The sequence below is a fragment of the Coregonus clupeaformis genome, chromosome 11 (assembly GCF_020615455.1).
Source record: "Coregonus clupeaformis isolate EN_2021a chromosome 11, ASM2061545v1, whole genome shotgun sequence".
NCBI lineage: Eukaryota > Metazoa > Chordata > Actinopteri > Salmoniformes > Salmonidae > Coregonus > Coregonus clupeaformis.
Genome location: NC_059202.1, coordinates 14,309,425 through 14,326,393, shown reverse-complemented (window position 1 = coordinate 14,326,393; position 16,969 = coordinate 14,309,425). Strand labels below are relative to the sequence as shown.

At 43.4% G+C, this 16,969-nt stretch overlaps 1 protein-coding gene across 2 annotated transcripts in view; it reads left to right on the top strand.

The window, feature by feature from the left end:
• LOC121576615 (talin-2-like) overlaps nucleotides 1–16,969 on the top strand; it is a 155,482-nt gene that overhangs the window by 80,112 nt on the left and 58,401 nt on the right. The window lies entirely within an intron of this gene.

The following is a 16,969-nucleotide window of genomic DNA, read 5'->3' as shown; positions in this document are numbered from 1 at the left end:
CGTTACAGGGAAGACATCCTCCTCCCTCATGTGGTACCCTTCCTGCAGGCTCATCCTGACCCTCCAGCATGATAATGCCACCAGCCATACTGCTCGTTCTGTGCGTGATTTCCTGCAAGACAGGAATGTCAGTGTTCTGCCATGGCCAGCGAAGAGCCCGGATCTCAATCCATTGAGCACGTATGGGACCTGTTGAATCGGAGGGTGAGGGCTACGGCCATTCCCCCCAGAAATGTCAGGGAACTTGCAGGTGCCTTGGTGGAAGAGTGGGGTAACATCTCACAGCAAGAACTGGCAAATCTGGTGCAGTCCATGAGAAGGAGATGCACTACAGTACTTAACCTCTTCAGCCCGAGGTTCCCCATATCCTCCCACAATCTCAAACAATGACGTAGTACGGTTTTTAAAAACGTGTGAATACCTGAATGTGATACACTACTGGAACGAGAAGCGTCTCAACTGTGAATCTAGCTAAACTGTTGTTGCCCAAATAAAATAATATTCAGACTCCAAGCAAATATATAAGCATATAGCAAAACCAGTACTGTATTTTGAAACCGTGCATGCTCGTATATTCGTAGACAGATAACTTATTTTTCTCAACCTATTTACACAAACGATACACCATTCGAAAGCTGCTACCTCACAGATTCCAACAGTGATAGCCGTGTTCCTCTATGACCAACACTAAACTATTAATCATTTTATTTATCACAACAACAAACTGCGTCTTACCTTTGTTGTTTTTGTTACCAAAGTAGTGTCTGATCGAATAAAACAACTTGAAAAGATACTCTAGTGTCTTTCTCTCATTCCGAGTCGATTTCAATGAGTTTACATTGTTTTACATGGCCAAGAATGTGTTTGAAGATGAATCAGTATTTTGTTTAAATCACAACAGGCACTGTTTTGTCGCCATCTTCTGGATATATAATGCAATCCCAGTGGCTTGCAATTGTGCTAATCTAATTCTACTGATCCAGAACTTTCGATAGAGGGGTCACATGTCAAAATCGACCAACCGGTTGTTGAAATATCCATGTGCGCAGCTCATTGTATCACATTAGTTGACTTGCTGCATTAAGCATGGTTACGCAGAGCGCACAACAGCACTTGAATTTCGGAGGGAAAACGCAAGGTTTCTAAAAATATGGCAGGCTCTAGTAAGAAATATACAGCTACAGAGGCGTTAGCAATTGTAACAGATGAAAGTTGGACTCCATGTATCCCCATTGACTCTGAATCGGACGATGAGGACCTGCTTAGACCAGATTAACCAGACCCCAATGACGAGAACGAAGGTTATCGTGTCCAGGGCCCTACTCAGCTTGCTAGCTAAACTAGCAAGCTAAACTAAGCTAGCTAGCGAGCTAAGCTAGCTAGCTAGTTACCTAAACTAGCGGTAATTTACGTTGAGCTTCAGTTAATCAAATAGATAGAATGAATGTAGCTAGCTAGCTAGTCCTGCAAGGATCACAATGTTTATTGTACGATAACACTTTTATTGGCTAAGTAGAGGCCCACACGCAAGTTTACTTACAATAGAATGCTATGTGTATTATTTCTTGTCACCGAATGATCACTTTAGTCAACACGTATAGAGGTCTGGGAGAACATTGGAAACAACATCAAAACAGTTGTATTTTGATGGAATGTACACATACAGTGATATGTTAGTGAAATTAAATGACTTTTGCTGTCTGGTACCTGATAAAAGTCAAATGGCACTGATGGTGCCCAAATCTATCCAAATGTCTCCATTTGGTAATCCGCCTAAACATACTTCAACTAAAACCCCTACAACTTTGGTTTACTTTACTTTATTGGCATCAAACTTCACATAAGTACTCATCAGATATTGGGCTATGGTCCCATAGTGTTTAGGGGCTGCAGCTGCATAAGTCCAATAAAGCATTCCCTATAAAACCTGAAGTTACTTTCAGGCGGAATCAAAACCTCCCAATTTATGCTGTGTTGTAGCTTCATGTACTCTGACACAGTAATACCCACATTAATTATTTCACTTCAAGATACATCTCACATGTGTTACCTTTTCTTTTGCTACCAAGATCATGTTTTGGAGATATACTCTATTCAATTTGGGCATGCATTTTCGAGGCAGGCACTTTAGCCAGGTGCCAAGTGATGAAGAGGTTAATGCAGCTGGTGGCCACACCAGATACTGACTGTTACTTTTGATTTTGATCCCCCCTTTGTTCAGGGACACATTATTCAATTTCTGTTAGTCACGTGTCTGTGGAACTTGTTCAGTTTATGTCTCAGTTGTTGAATCTTTTTATGTTCATAAAAATATTTACACATGTTAAGTTACACATGGGCGGCAGGTAGCTTAGTGGTTAAGAGCGTTGTGCCAGTAACCGAAAGGTCGCTGGTTCTAATCCCCGAGCCCACTAGGTGAAAAATCTGTCGATGTGCCCTTGAGCAAGGCACTTAACCCTAATTGCTCCTGTAAGTCGCTCTGGATAAGAGCGTCTGCTAAATGACCAATTATTTATTATAATTATTAAGTTTGCTGAAAATAAACGCAGTTAACAGTGAGAGGACGTTTCTTTTTTTTGCTGAGTTTACATAAATACTGTACTGTACATCCATAGTTAACCCCCTCCTAGTAATACATGCTGCATCGGAGCTACAGTCCATAAATACAAAAATAAAAATATATACACTATCCATTCTCCCTATCCTCCCTTTCACTCTTTTATCTCTCCCTCTTGCCCTGACTCCCTCCGTCTTTCTCTGTTTTTGCCTCACACCCTCTCAATCCCATAAAAATCCTGACACATCCACACCCGCTTACCCTGGCACACATTGCAGTGCTTTGCTCCCTCATGCACTCCCTTCCCTCACAAACACAAGCCCGTATTCTTTCTCACAAAAACACATTTCCTTCCTCTAGCTGTTCCTCCCTTTGCTCCTCTTGCTGCCTTCCCCCTCCCTTTCTTTTTTTCACTCAGTCACACTCAGTCACACACACACATAGAAGCATGCACGCACACACACATACACACACACCCACACATGCTGAACACAGAGTCCCCCCCACATGGCATTGCCTCAGACTCCAGTGACTCTAATTTGTCACAATATTAAAGAGGCCTGACAAAGCAAGAAGAGAGGGAGTATTCTCTGGCTGGAACACACCCCAGGCCCCACATCCACTCTTTCTCTCCTTCCTTCCAAGACTTCTCCCTCTGCAGTGCTCTCAGATGCATCTCCGGAACATGACCGTACTACACATGCTTCTTGTCAATGTCTCTATTCTGCTACGATGGAATAGTCCTCATTCACCATGCAGCCATTACCATAGGAGACTGAGTTAGTAGGTTCATTTAGTGAGTGTAGATTATAATATCAACCCTGGGATTCCTTAGGGAGAGCCTCTTAGTGATGAGCCCCAATGTTTATTAATGATGTGCAGCTTCCATGATCTCATCCGCTCCCCCTCCACGCAGCGGGGGTCTCCAGCAGTTACAGCCCCAGCATTCATACCCAGACACCAGACAATCCCCTCCTGTCACACATCTATCTACTCCACTACTACAGGAAATACAGTACTGGAGCACCATGGCAACAACATTTCTGTGTGTGTGTGTGTGTGTGCGCATGTGTGTTTGAGCTCATTGTTTCTCCAAATGATGGGGTTTTGTCTAGGGTTGGGCGGTATCCAGATGTCCATACCTTCATACTGTTCCTGCACACAAGGGGCACCATTTCTTTCCAACGTATTATTTAAAATGTTGTTATGCTGAAAAATACTAACAAAGTACTAGCGAATTCCCATTGTGGACGCTAGCTAAATGCTAATGTAACGCAGGTCAACTAATGTTGAATACTTTTCATTACTAGTGAGATTCCAGTAACCAATCATATTGTATTATATTGTGATATGTTTACAAGTTGACAGCTATTACAAATCAGCTGTCAGAAGCTGCATGACGTGCAGTTTATTTTGATCCAATCAAAACTCAATATTCTATCTTAGTCCCTCCTAACCTCACGTTCTACACCAGTGGGCGCCAACGTGTTGAAAAGGAGCTAGAACTGAACGTGAAGAGCTACCGCCATTCTATGGAAGAAAAACTAAGTTTCAAATCGTCGTGAAAAGTTGTATAAAACTGAACTAAAAATAGAAAACCGGATATTAACACTCACTTATCTATCCGAACATGCTGTGAAGGGGTTGGGGGAAAGATTGTTTTTTGAGTATGGATTCAGTTCCACCAAGGATGGCGAGCCACCCGAACCCAGGACATCCCTATGAAGATTTGCATGCGAAGATTTATTTTTCCTTTTCCTTGGAGGACACTGAATTTGCACTGCCATACTACGGTGTGGTAGGATTCACAGTTGAAGATGGAGACGAGCTATTTGCAAAAAATGGTGAGAAGCCGTCCAGCTACTTGCAAAGGTTACAGGTTACCCTGAGCACGGCCATGAGAACAGGTGGTGTTCCAGCTGATGAACTTGATCGTCATCTCCTGAGGCAGTTCTGTCGAGGTTGCTGGGACAATGCTCTGATAACGGACCTCCAGCTGGAACAGAAGAAAAGCAAACCACCTTCATTTGCTGAATTGTTGCTCCTCCTTTTCATAGAAGAGGATAAGCATGAAGCAAAAATAACTCTCATGAAGCAACACCTTGGTGCTGCTAAGCAACTCTGGTGCCTCCAAGCATTGTGTAATGTCCCACCTGCAACAAGCATGTCTTAGTCCTTCCTCTGAGGATACCAGTGAAACTGAGCATTTAAAAAAACAGATAGCTGAACTCAAAAGTCAGCTCACAAACCTCAAGACACAAAATCGAAACCCCCCCCAAAAGACCTACTACCATTGTAGCTCCTAGTAAAGCCAAAACAAAACAAACTAATGCCTGTGAAGCAACCAAGTTCAAGCCACAAGCCTAACAGCAAGCCCCAGCCTTGGTATTGCTTTCAGTGCAGTGAAGATGGCCACATAGCAGCAACCTGTGAAAGTGAATCCAACCCCTCATTGGTTACAACTTAGAGAAAGACAGCTCCAGTGGGAGGCTCAAAATCCCTCTTCAGACACCAAACAGTTAAACTGAGGCCAGGTCCTGTTGAGGGACAAACAGGAGCAGAGGAAACCAAACCACATCCCACTGTAACCAAAAAATACTCACTCAAACGTGTCCAGATCAATGAGCACACAGTCAATCTCCCCAAAGGGTTAGTTTGTACCAAGAGCACAGCACAAGTTACTATTGCTGGAACATAAACAAACTGTCTCTTGGACACAGGTTCACAAGTCAGCACTGTCCCCCTGTCATTCTATGAGCAACATCTATGAAGCCAAGCAATTAACCCATTGAACAGTCTACTGGAAGTAGAGGGTGCCGATGGGCAGGAAGTTCCCTACCTGGGTTATCTAGATCTCACTCAATAATTGGGAATTTCCCAAAATAATTTGTAGGGACTGACATTGAAGTCCAGACCTTAGCATTGGTTATACTCAAGAACAAGTGCTGATTGGCACCAACACCCTTGACATTCTCTACTCTGATTATTCTCAGCTGTAACGTGACAATCACCAGCCATTACTACATGGCTACAGAGCAGTGTTAAAAATCCTTGAGCTCAGGCGTGAAGAAGCAGTCAACAGTAACCTAGCATTGGTTAGACTTCAGGGTAAAATGCCAGAGGTGGTTCCTGCAAATCAAACTGTTGTCCTCCAGGGGTCAGTCAGGGTCCATGAGTCCCACTCTGAGAAATGGGCCCTCATCGAGCCGCCATCGTTGTCCTCCTTGCCAGGCGGGATTATGGTGTCCAGCGAGTTGATCTCCCTTCCTACAAGGCAAAACTGCAAGTTACCTGTTGTTCTGAGAAACAAAACATGCCATGACATCATCATTCCAGCAAAGACTGTGTTGGCAGAGGTGCACGCCATCCAGTTGGTAAAGAAACACACTGTTTCTACATACAAGTCTCCAGACCATCCGAAAGAGTCAGCTGAAACCTCTAGTTTAAGCTTCAACTTTGAAGGATGCATATGCCCTTCCAAACCTGGAGGAGACTTTCTCCGTCCTAACTGGGTCTAAGTGGTTCTCCGTTCTTGATCTAAAATCAGGATACTACCAAATTGAAATGGAGGAGTCGGACAAAGAAAAAACAGCATTTGTGTGCCCCTTAGGGTTTTGGGAGTTCAATCGTATGCCACAAGGGATCACAAATGCACCAAGCACGTTTCAACAGCTAATGGAGCACTGTATGGATGACATTAACCTGAAGGAGGTTCTTGTTTTCATCGATGACCTAATCGTTTTCTCCGAGTCCATTGAAAAACATGAAAGCAGGCTGCTTAAAGTTCTTCAGCGTCTCAAGGAGTACGGGCTGAAATTATCGGCAGAAAAATGAAGGTTCTTCCAGACCTCTGACCTCATGTCAGAGAATGGAGTTGAAACTGACCCTGAAAAGATTGAAACGCTAAAAACCTGGCCATATCCAAGAACTCTCAAAGAGCTGCGGTCTGGTTATTTTACTGGAGGTTCATCCAGGACTACTCTAGTATCGTCAAGCCTCTAAACAACCTTACCTCTGGATATCCCCCACTACACAAGGGGAACAGAAAGAAAGAGAAAAGTAGTGAGGTGTCACAACCCCAAGGAACCATTTGGAAACCGATGGACACCCATCTGTGAGCAAGCATTTGACACCGTCATTGAAAAGCTCACCTCAGCCCCTGTCCTGGGCTTTGCCAACCCCAAGCTCCCCTACATCCTGCACACAGATGCATCAAGATGGGATTCCAGTCATTCCTCATTTGTCAGAGAAGGTGCTGATGGAAAAACAAAGAGCTGACGCCAGCATCAGAGAGGTCGTCTCTCAGTTGGAAACAGGGGATAAACCTCCTCCCACTGTTGGAGCCGAGCTCCCAGAACTCCCTCTGTTGCTGTGTGAGTGGAACCGGTTGGAGCTAAATAATGGTGTTCTTTACAGGAGAAGGCAGGAAGGAGCCATCACTACTTTTCAGTTAGTGCTTCCTGAAGAGCTGAGAGCAGTTGCATTGAAAAGTCTGCATGATGATATGGGCCATATGGGCATCGAGCACACGCTGGATCTCATATGATCCCGGTTCTATTGGCCCAAGATGTCAATGTCTGTGGAGGAGAATATTAAGACCTGTGACCGCTGTGTGCAACGTGAAACCCTCCCAAAGAAAGCTGCACCTCTAGTTAGCGTTAAGACCAGCAGGCCTTTGGAGCTAGTATGCATGGACTTCCTTTCTTTGGAGCCTGATCATAGTAACATAAAGGATATACTGGTAATTACAGATACTTTTACCAAGTACGCAGTGGCCATACCGACTCCCAACCAGAAAGCCTGCACCGTTGCAAAGTCTCTCTGGGACCACTTCATTGTGCACCACGGCTTTCCTGAGCACCTCCACAGTGACCAAGGTCCTGATTTTGAATCACAAACAATCAAAGAGCTGTGTGAGATTTCTGGAATCAAGAAAGTGAGAACAACGCCATATCATCCAAGAGGAAATCCTGTTGAGCGTTTTAACAGGACGCTTCTCCAGATGCTTGGTACTCTGAGCATGAATGACAAAACTCACTGGCGTGACTTTGTTAAACCACTTGTACATGCATACAACTGCACAAAGAATGAAGTCACCGGCTACACTCCATATGAACTAATGTTCGGGAGACAACCTAGACTACCAGTTGACATAGCCTTCAACCTACCTGTTAATGACCAGAAGAGATTGCATTCACAGTATGTGCAAGACTTGAAGAGTCACCTGGAAGAGAGCTACAGGATATCCACCCGGAACGCTCTCAAAAGAGCTGAACGAAACAAGAACAGATTTGACAGGCATGTCACAGAGTCCACCCTTGACGTTGGTAACAGAGTTCTTGTGAGAAATGTTAAACTGAGAGAGAAACATAAGTTGGCTGATAAGTAGGAAACTGACATTTATGTAGTTACCAAACGTGCAAGTGATATATCAGTGTATATACAGTCAAGCCTGAGAGAAAGGATGGTCCACTGCGCACTCTGCACCGTGACCTTTTACTGCCTTGTGGATTCTTGTCTACGACTACACCTGAAAAACCTGTCACGTCGCAGCACATCCAAAAACCTCGCACACGCCTTCATCCAGGTGCTGATGTGACCAAAAAGGATGAGACACATTCTGATGACGACTTCTGGGTTGAAAAACCGAAGTCAAGAGCCTGTTAGGGTTACCAAGGTCTATGATACTCACAGGTTGAGCAACCCTCCTTGTCGTTCCATCGAGGAAGAGCCTGATGAAGTTACAGCAGACCAAGAAGTCCTTGCAGAAGAAGTTGGAACAGTACATCAGACTGACAACTTACCTGAACAACAACTTACCTGAACAAGACAACTTACCTGAACATTCTGCAGATCCTCTCGAATAAGTTTCTCTCATCATAGACGAAGAGTTACACGTTTTCTCTGACATGTCTGAAAGTGATGAAGAGACAAATAACACAAGGGATGTTGTCCCTGTTGAACGTGCTCCAGTTGACCCTGTATCTGTGGAGACAAATAATAGTAAACAGCAACATGAGGAAACTGCCAGCACTGTCCAGCATTCTTTCAGGCAGCGAGAGAGACCAGAAAGGCTTCAGTACTCTGTTTGGAAATCCCCTAAGCTTTGTTTTTCAGTCCTTGTTCCAAGGTTTAAGTGCAGCCCTCACAAGTTCACTGAATGGATCTGATCACTCAGAAGTTAAACAAAAAGTGTTTCCTGTGCAAGCTCATCCAGTGACCATACAGCCAACAAGAAGATACAACGGGACGTGCATACCTTCAAGAGGGGAGGGTGTAACGCAGGTCAACTAATGTTGAATAATTGTGAGATTCCAGTAACCAATCATATTATATTATATTGTGATATGTTTAAAAGTTGTCAACTATTACAAATCAGCTGTCAGAAGCTGCATGATGAGCAATTTATTTTAGCCAATTAAAAATCAATATTATATCTTAGTCCCTCTCCTAACCTCACGTTCTACACCAGTGGGCGCCAACATGTTGAAAAGGAGCTAGAACGGAAAGTGAAGAGCTACCGCCATTCAATGGAAGAAAAACTAAGTTTCAAATCGTCGTGAGAAGTTGTATAAAACTGAACTAAAAAGAGATATATTAACACTCACTTATCTATCCGAACATGCTGTGAAGGGGTTGAGGGAAAGATTTGGTCAGGTTTTTTAAAGTATGGATTCAGTTCCACCAAGGATGGCGAGCCACCCGAACCCAGGACATCCCTAAGAAGATTTGCATGCGAAGACATTGAATTTCCACTGCCATACTACGGTGTAGTAGGATTCTTTGTTGCAAGACGACATAGCACCATACATTGCAGTGGGACTGTCATAAGCACATACCACATTTACACACCTTACAGTGTTTATTGATAGGCACAGTCACTCAAATGTGATTCCATCTCATAGTGGTTTATAAGTTATTATTTGTGAATTGGGTTGTTTATTGTATTTGTATTGAACTTTGAACATTGAAAGCTGAGATACCCTCAGATTAAAATAGAGTTGGGTGGACCCTAGTAAACTATAGGCGGGATATATGGCCGATATCTAAGTCTATTGTACTGTTGATGTATTGAATTCATATTGAGCTCATTGTACAAATTTCACATAGCAATATTTACTCAAGGAAATTATTTTCCTAAATTATTCAGTCTGCAGTCTTCATTTCTCCCTACTGCTCCAGTAGCGAACCTAACTGGTCCAATAGGCTTAAACATTCAGTACCCCATAGTGTTAAGCAAATGTTACACTAACGAATGCTAACAAACAACTATCTCAAAAGGCTATACTCACACTTGCCAAGTACCTCAACGCCTTGTTGAACACAGATTTAGAGTTTTTTTTTAAATTAGCCTCCGACTCCTTAGAGTCGCTATGCGTCGATAATAAAAATACATCTTAAATCCTTACCGTGTACCTATGTTTGTCATCTGTTGTTGCGTGCCTTTCTTTGTTTGCTCAAATCCATACTTTTTAATATAACGTTAATCAAATACAATCACCAACTGTTTCCTTGAGATTCAATTGGCAACTCTTAGAGCAACAGCAATGAGGAAACAGTCGGTGGTTCTATTTGATTAACATTTTTCTAAAATGTATGGATTTCAGCACTTGGCAATACTCACACTTGATCCAGAGGGGGATTGATTGTCTCTGCTGTAACCAAGAAGCTTAATATTGAAAGCTAGCCACCTAACATTATAGCTAGCAAGTTAGCAAACCAAATGCATAGCTGGAGCCCTGAGCTGGAGAAAATGTGTTTGGCACATCTAAGATAGTTAACTTATAGTTATAAGATATTTAGCTGGCAAACATTAGTAGTGACTTTCAAGTGTAAGTTCATCACCTCTTGTGCTGATCAACAGTGGATCGGCACGTCACGTTTGTGCCATGTGGTTTTTGTAAACACACATTCCATTTCTTTGTGAGCGGGGGTAATGAAAATCATACCGGCGGTACTTCAAAGTACCCCGGTATACGGTAAATACGGTATAGCGCCCAAGCCTAGTTTTGTCCCCCTTTTCATCAGAGCTTCAGTTTCTTGATTGTTATTGTATGTAGATTCTCATGTAGATGCAGTATATGTTTAACCAATCCAGTCCATTCTAAATAGAATATCCATGTGTTTTGCTGTGGCACAGAGGTCCTTGTTATTGATTTGCCTATTGATTTATTGTCTGGTTAGTTGGGTGATTTACGGTGGTATGAATTAGGCAATTATCTCATTGTCAGCATTTGTTTATTGCTGTAATATTCCCCCCAGGTTAATGGTGGAACTCTTTAGGGTACAGTTGTAGACTGATGGGGAGAGTGGGGTATGTTGAGCTATGTTTTGCATTCAGCATCACTACGTCAAGGGAAATATAGTATTCTTTCTAACAAAGATATCTACATATATTTCAGAATGTTGTGTATCCCTGGAAATAATCAGAATTCATGTAAACATAACAGTTTTGAAAACATAGCTTGTCCAAAAAAAAGTGGTACAGAGTAAGTTGAGCTGCCTTGGGGTTAGTGGGTGATAGTGTCCTGTGACAGTGGGTGATGGTGCTGGTAGGTCAAAGTTTAATTAATGGATGTGGGTGTGGTATATTTTATATCTTAAAGGTATGCCTACATTCAGATATACACTGAGTGTACAAAACATTAAGGACACGTGTTCCTTCCATGACATAGACTGACCAGGTGAATCCAGGTGAAAGCTATGATCCCTTATTGATGTCACATGTTAAATCCACTTCAATCACTGTAGATGAAGGGGAGGAGACAGGTTAAAGAAGGATTTTTAAGCCTTGAGACAATTGAGACATGGATTGTGTAGGTGTGCCATTTAGAGGTTGAATTGGCAAGACTAAATATTTGAGCGGGGTATGGTAGGTGATGCCAGGCGCATGGTTTGTGTCAAGAACTGCAACGCTGCTGTGTTTTTCACGATCAACAGTTTCACATGTGTACCAAGAATGGCCGACCACCCAAAGGACATTCAGCCAACTTGATACAACTGTGGGAACCAATGGCGTCAACATGGGCCAGCATCCCTGTGGAACGCTTTCGACACTTTGTATAGTCCATGCCCCGACAAATTGAGGCTGTTCTGAGAGCGGGGGGCGGGGGGGGTCTGCGAGATTCTTAATATATTTAGCAAGCTCAAACTCCATGTCATCAGATAAGACCTTGTATGCCTCTGCTATTCTATCATAGCTTCTCTTTCTCACAGGTGCATGTTCATTTTCTTTTTTCTCAGTGTACCTCTTCAGTGTCATTCAGTAAAACAATGTATCCCTTGCTGCTGCTTAAATGGACTTCCTCCCTTCTCTCACTTCCTTGGCTGCTCTCTCAAGAACCTCAAGCGGGTTAAACCCCTGCTTGTTTTACGTTTGTATTCACAGTGTGTGATGATGTATGCTCTGTATCAATAAATTTTTTATCTTAAATTCATATGCATGACACATTGCAAAAATACTATGCATATTATGCATAAAACTGACTAAATGTAATCATCATTTGTATGGGGTATGGTGGCCATTGGCTCAATGCTAGAGGGCAGATAGCTCCACCCATACGGATCGCGAGAGAGAGAGCCAGCGAGAGAGAGAGACAGCGAGAGAGAGAGAGACAGCGAGAGAGAGAGAGAGAGAGAGAGAGAGAGAGAGAGAGAGACAGCGAGAGAGAGAGAGAGACAGCGAGAGAGAGAGAGAGACAGCGAGAGAGAGAGAGAGACAGCGAGAGAGAGAGAGAGACAGCGAGAGAGAGAGAGAGAGACAGCGAGAGAGAGAGAGAGAGAGGACAGCGAGAGAGAGAGAGAGAGAGCGAGACAGAGAGAGAGAGCGAGACAGCGAGAGAGAGAGAGCGAGACAGCGAGAGAGAGAGAGAGAGACAGCGAGAGAGAGAGAGAGACAGCGAGAGAGAGAGAGAGAGAGAGAGACAGCGAGAGAGAGAGAGAGACAGCGAGACAGCGAGAGAGAGAGCCAGCGAGAGAGAGAGAACAATATAGAGAGAACAATAGAGATATAGAGAGTGAGAGAGACGGAGAGTGAGAGAGCGAGAGAGACTGAGAGCGAGAGAGACAGAGAGCGAGAGAGACGGAGAGCGAGAGAGACGGACGGAGAGCGAGAGAGACGGACAGAGAGCGAGAGAGACGGACAGAGAGCAAGAGAGACGGACAGAGAGCAAGAGAGACAGAGAGACAGAGAGCGAGAAAGACAGAGAGACAGAGAGCGAGAGAGACAGAGAGACAGAGCAAGAGAGACAGAGAGCGAGAGAGCGAGAGAGACTGAGAGCGACGGAGATCGACAGAGACGGAGAGCGAGACATATACACACGCACACAGAGACAGAACTGACAGACCCCATGAGGAAACACAGGCCCCATGCTAATGGTTTGATGGACAAGACATTTAAATATATCAGATGTCTTAGATTATTGGTGCAAAATGATACTGTATATTCCAACTGAAGCCTTGATGGAAGTGTATCGAAACAGTCATTCCTGTTGTGGCCAGACAGGGGACAGGTTGCTACATGGTTCCTATCAAGCATTATTGAGGCCTGGCAATAAGTCTTCATTTTGACTTTATTTAGGCCTGCAGTACAGTGAGGGAAAAAAGTATTTGATCCCCTGCTGATTTTGTACGTTTGCCCACTGACAAAGACATGATCAGTCTATAATTTTAATGGTAGGTTTATTTGAACAGTGAGAGACAGAATATCAACAAAAAAATCCAGAAAAATGCATGTCAAAAATGTTAGAAATTGATTTGCATTTTAATGAGGGAAATAAGTATTTGACCCCTCTGCAAAACATGACTTAGTACTTGGTGGCAAAACCCTTGTTGGTAATCACAGAGGTCAGATGTTTCATGTAGTTGGCCACCAAGTTTGCACACATCTCAGGAGGGATTTTGTCCCACTCCTCTTTGCAGATCCTCTCCAAGTCATTAAGGTTTCGAGGCTGACGTTTGGCAACTCGAACCTTCAGCTCCCTCCACAGATTTTCTATGGGATTAAGGTCTGGAGACTGGCTAGGCCACTCCAGGACTTTAATGTGCTTCTTCTTGAGCCACTCCTTTGTTGCCTTGGCCGTGTGTTTTGGGTCATTGTCATGCTGGAATACCCATCCACAACCCATTTTCAATGCCCTGGCTGAGGGAAGGAGGTTCTCACCCAAGATTTGACGGTACATGGCCCCGTCCATCGTCCCTTTGATGCGGTGAAGTTGTCCTGTCCCCTTAGCAGAAAAACACCCCCAAAGCATAATGTTTCCACCTCCATGTTTGACGGTAGGGATGGTGTTCTAGGCAGCATTCCTCCTCCTCCAAACATGGCGAGTTGAGTTGATGCCAAAGAGCTCGATTTTGGTCTCATCTGACCACAACACTTTCACCCAGTTCTCCTCTGAATCATTCAGATGTTCATAGGCAAACTTCAGACGGGCCTGTATATGTGCTTTCTTGAGCAGGGGGACCTTGCGGGCGCTGCAGGATTTCAGTCCTTCACGGCGTAGTGTGTTACCAATTGTTTTCTTGGTGACTATGGTCCCGGCTGCCTTGAGATCATTGACAAGATCCTCCTGTGTAGTTCTGGGCTGATACCTCACCGTTCTCATGATCATTGCAACTCCACGAGGTGAGATCTTGCATGGAGCCCCAGGCCAAGGGAGATTGACAGTTTTTTTGTGTTTCTTCCATTTGTGAATAATCGCACCAACTCTTGTCACCTTCTCACCAAGCTGCTTGGCGATGGTCTTGTAGCCCATTCCAGCCTTGTGTAGGTCTACAATCTTGTCCCTGACATCCTTGGAGAGCTCTTTGGTCTTGGCCATGGTGGAGAGTTTGGAATCTGATTGATTGATTGCTTCTGTGGACAAGTGTCTTTTATACAGGTAACAAGCTGAGATTAGGAGCACTCCATTTAAGAGTGTGCTCCTAATCTCAGCTCGTTACCTGTATAAAAGACACCTGCGAGCCAGAAATCTTTCTGATTGAGAGGGGGTCAAATACTTATTTCCCTCATTAAAATGCAAATCAATTTATAACATTTTTGACATGCGTTTTTCTGGATTTCTTTGTTGTTATTCTGTCTCTCACTGTTCAAATAAACCTACCATTAAAATTATAGACTGATCATTTCTTTGTCAGTGGGCAAACTTACAAAATCAGCAGAGGATCAAATACTTTTTTCCCTCACTGTATGTTTTGTTTATTGTTTTGTATACAGTGGGGGAAAAAAGTATTTAGTCAGCCACCAATTGTGCAAGTTCTACCAATTAAAAAGATGAGAGAGGCCTGTAATTTTCATCATAGGTACAGAAAATCACATTGTAGGATTTATTATGAATTTATTTGAAAATTATGGTGGAAAATAAGTATTTGGTCACCTACAATCAAGCAAGATTTCTGGCTCTCACAGACCTGTAACTTCTTCTTTAAGAGGCTCCTCTGTCCTCCACTCGTTACCTGTATTAATGGCACCTGTTTGAACTTGTTATCAGTATAAAAGACACCTGTCCACAACCTCAAACAGTCACACTCCAAACTCCACTATGGCCAAGACCAAAGAGCTGTCAAAGGACACCAGAAACAAAATTGTAGACCTGCAACAGGCTGGGAAGACTAAATCTGAAATAGGTAAGCAGCTTGGTTTGAAGAATAATAATAATAATATAATAATAATATGCCATTTAGCAGACGCTTTTATCCAAAGCGACTTACAGTCATGCGTGCATAATTTTTTTTTTGTGTATGGGTGGTCCCGGGGATCGAACCCACTACCTTGGCGTTTCAAGCGCCGTGCTCTACCAGCTGAGCTAATCAACTGTGGGAGCAATTATTAGGAAATGGAAGACATACAAGACCACTGATAATCTCCCTCGATCTGGGGCTCCACGCAAGATCTCACCCCGTGGGGTCAAAATGATCACAAGAACGGTGAGCAAAAATCCCAGAACCACACGGGGGGACCTAGTGAATGACCTGCAGAGAGCTGGGACCAAAGTAACAAAGCCTACCATCAGTAACATACTACGCCACCAGGGACTCAAATCCTGCAAGTGCTGACCAAAATATAACTTTTTGGTAAAAACTCAACTCGTCGTGTTTGGAGGACAAAGAATGCTGAGTTGCATCCAAAGAACACCATACCTACTGTGAAGCATGGGGGTGGAAACATCATGCTTTGGGGCTGTTTTTCTGCAAAGGGACCAGGACGACTGATCCGTGTAAAGGAAAGAATGAATGGGGCCATGTATCGTGAGATTTTGAGTGAAAACCTCCTTCCATCAGCAAGGGCATTGAAGATGAAACGTGGCTGGGTCTTTCAGCATGACAATGATCCCAAACACACCGCCCGGGCAACGAAGGAGTGGCTTCGTAAGAAGCATTTCAAGGTCCTGGAGTGGCCTAGCCAGTCTCCAGATCTCAACCCCATAGAACATCTTTGGAGGGAGTTGAAAGTCTGTGTTGCCCAGCGACAGCCCCAAAACATCACTGCTCTAGAGGAGATCTGCATGGAGGAATTGGCCAAAATACCAGCAACAGTGTGTGAAAACCTTGTGAAGACTTACAGAAAACGTTTGACCTGTGTCATTGCCAACAAAGGGTATATAACAAAGTATTGAGAAACTTTTGTTATTGACCAAATACTTATTTTCCACCATAATTTGCAAATAAATTCATAAAAAAATCCAACAATGTGATTTTCTGGAAAGAAAATTCTCATTTTGTCTGTCATAGTTGACGTGTACCTATGATGAAAATTACAGGCCTCTCTCATCTTTTTAAGTGGGAGAACTTGCACAATTGGTGGCTGACTAAATACTTTTTTCCCCCACTGTATACTTTGTACATATTGTAATAATTAAAAACCACTCAGTTAAAGTTGCTTTTTAACTTTCAAAGCAATATTATGAGAAATGTGCATGTTTATTGACGCCTTTGTTTCTGTTACTATGTCACCATTGACTGTAATGATGAATATTTTTTTTACTTTACCTTTATTTAACTAGGCAAGTCAGTTAAGAACAAATTCTTATTTACAATGGCGGCCTACACCGGCCAAACCCGGACGATGCTTGGCCAATTGTGCGCCGCCCTATGGGACTACGAATCACAGCCGGTAGTGATACAGCCTGGAATCGAACCAGGGGGTCTGTAGTGACGCCTCAAGCACTGAGATGCAGTGCCTTAGACCACTGCGCCACTCGGGAGCAGGCTGTTGGCCACAATGGTTGAGGCTGTTACATTTCATATGTTATCAAATGGCTTGGATTGCTACAAACTAATCTTGTTTGTCTCCTCTGAGTCCATTAATCTAAGTTCAATATTTATGTTGTATCCCTGCTGTTGGTTTAAATTTTTTCACCTAGCAGGCACTCTTCTCTGAAGCTACTTTGAAAACAGAAAAAGCTACATCACTCT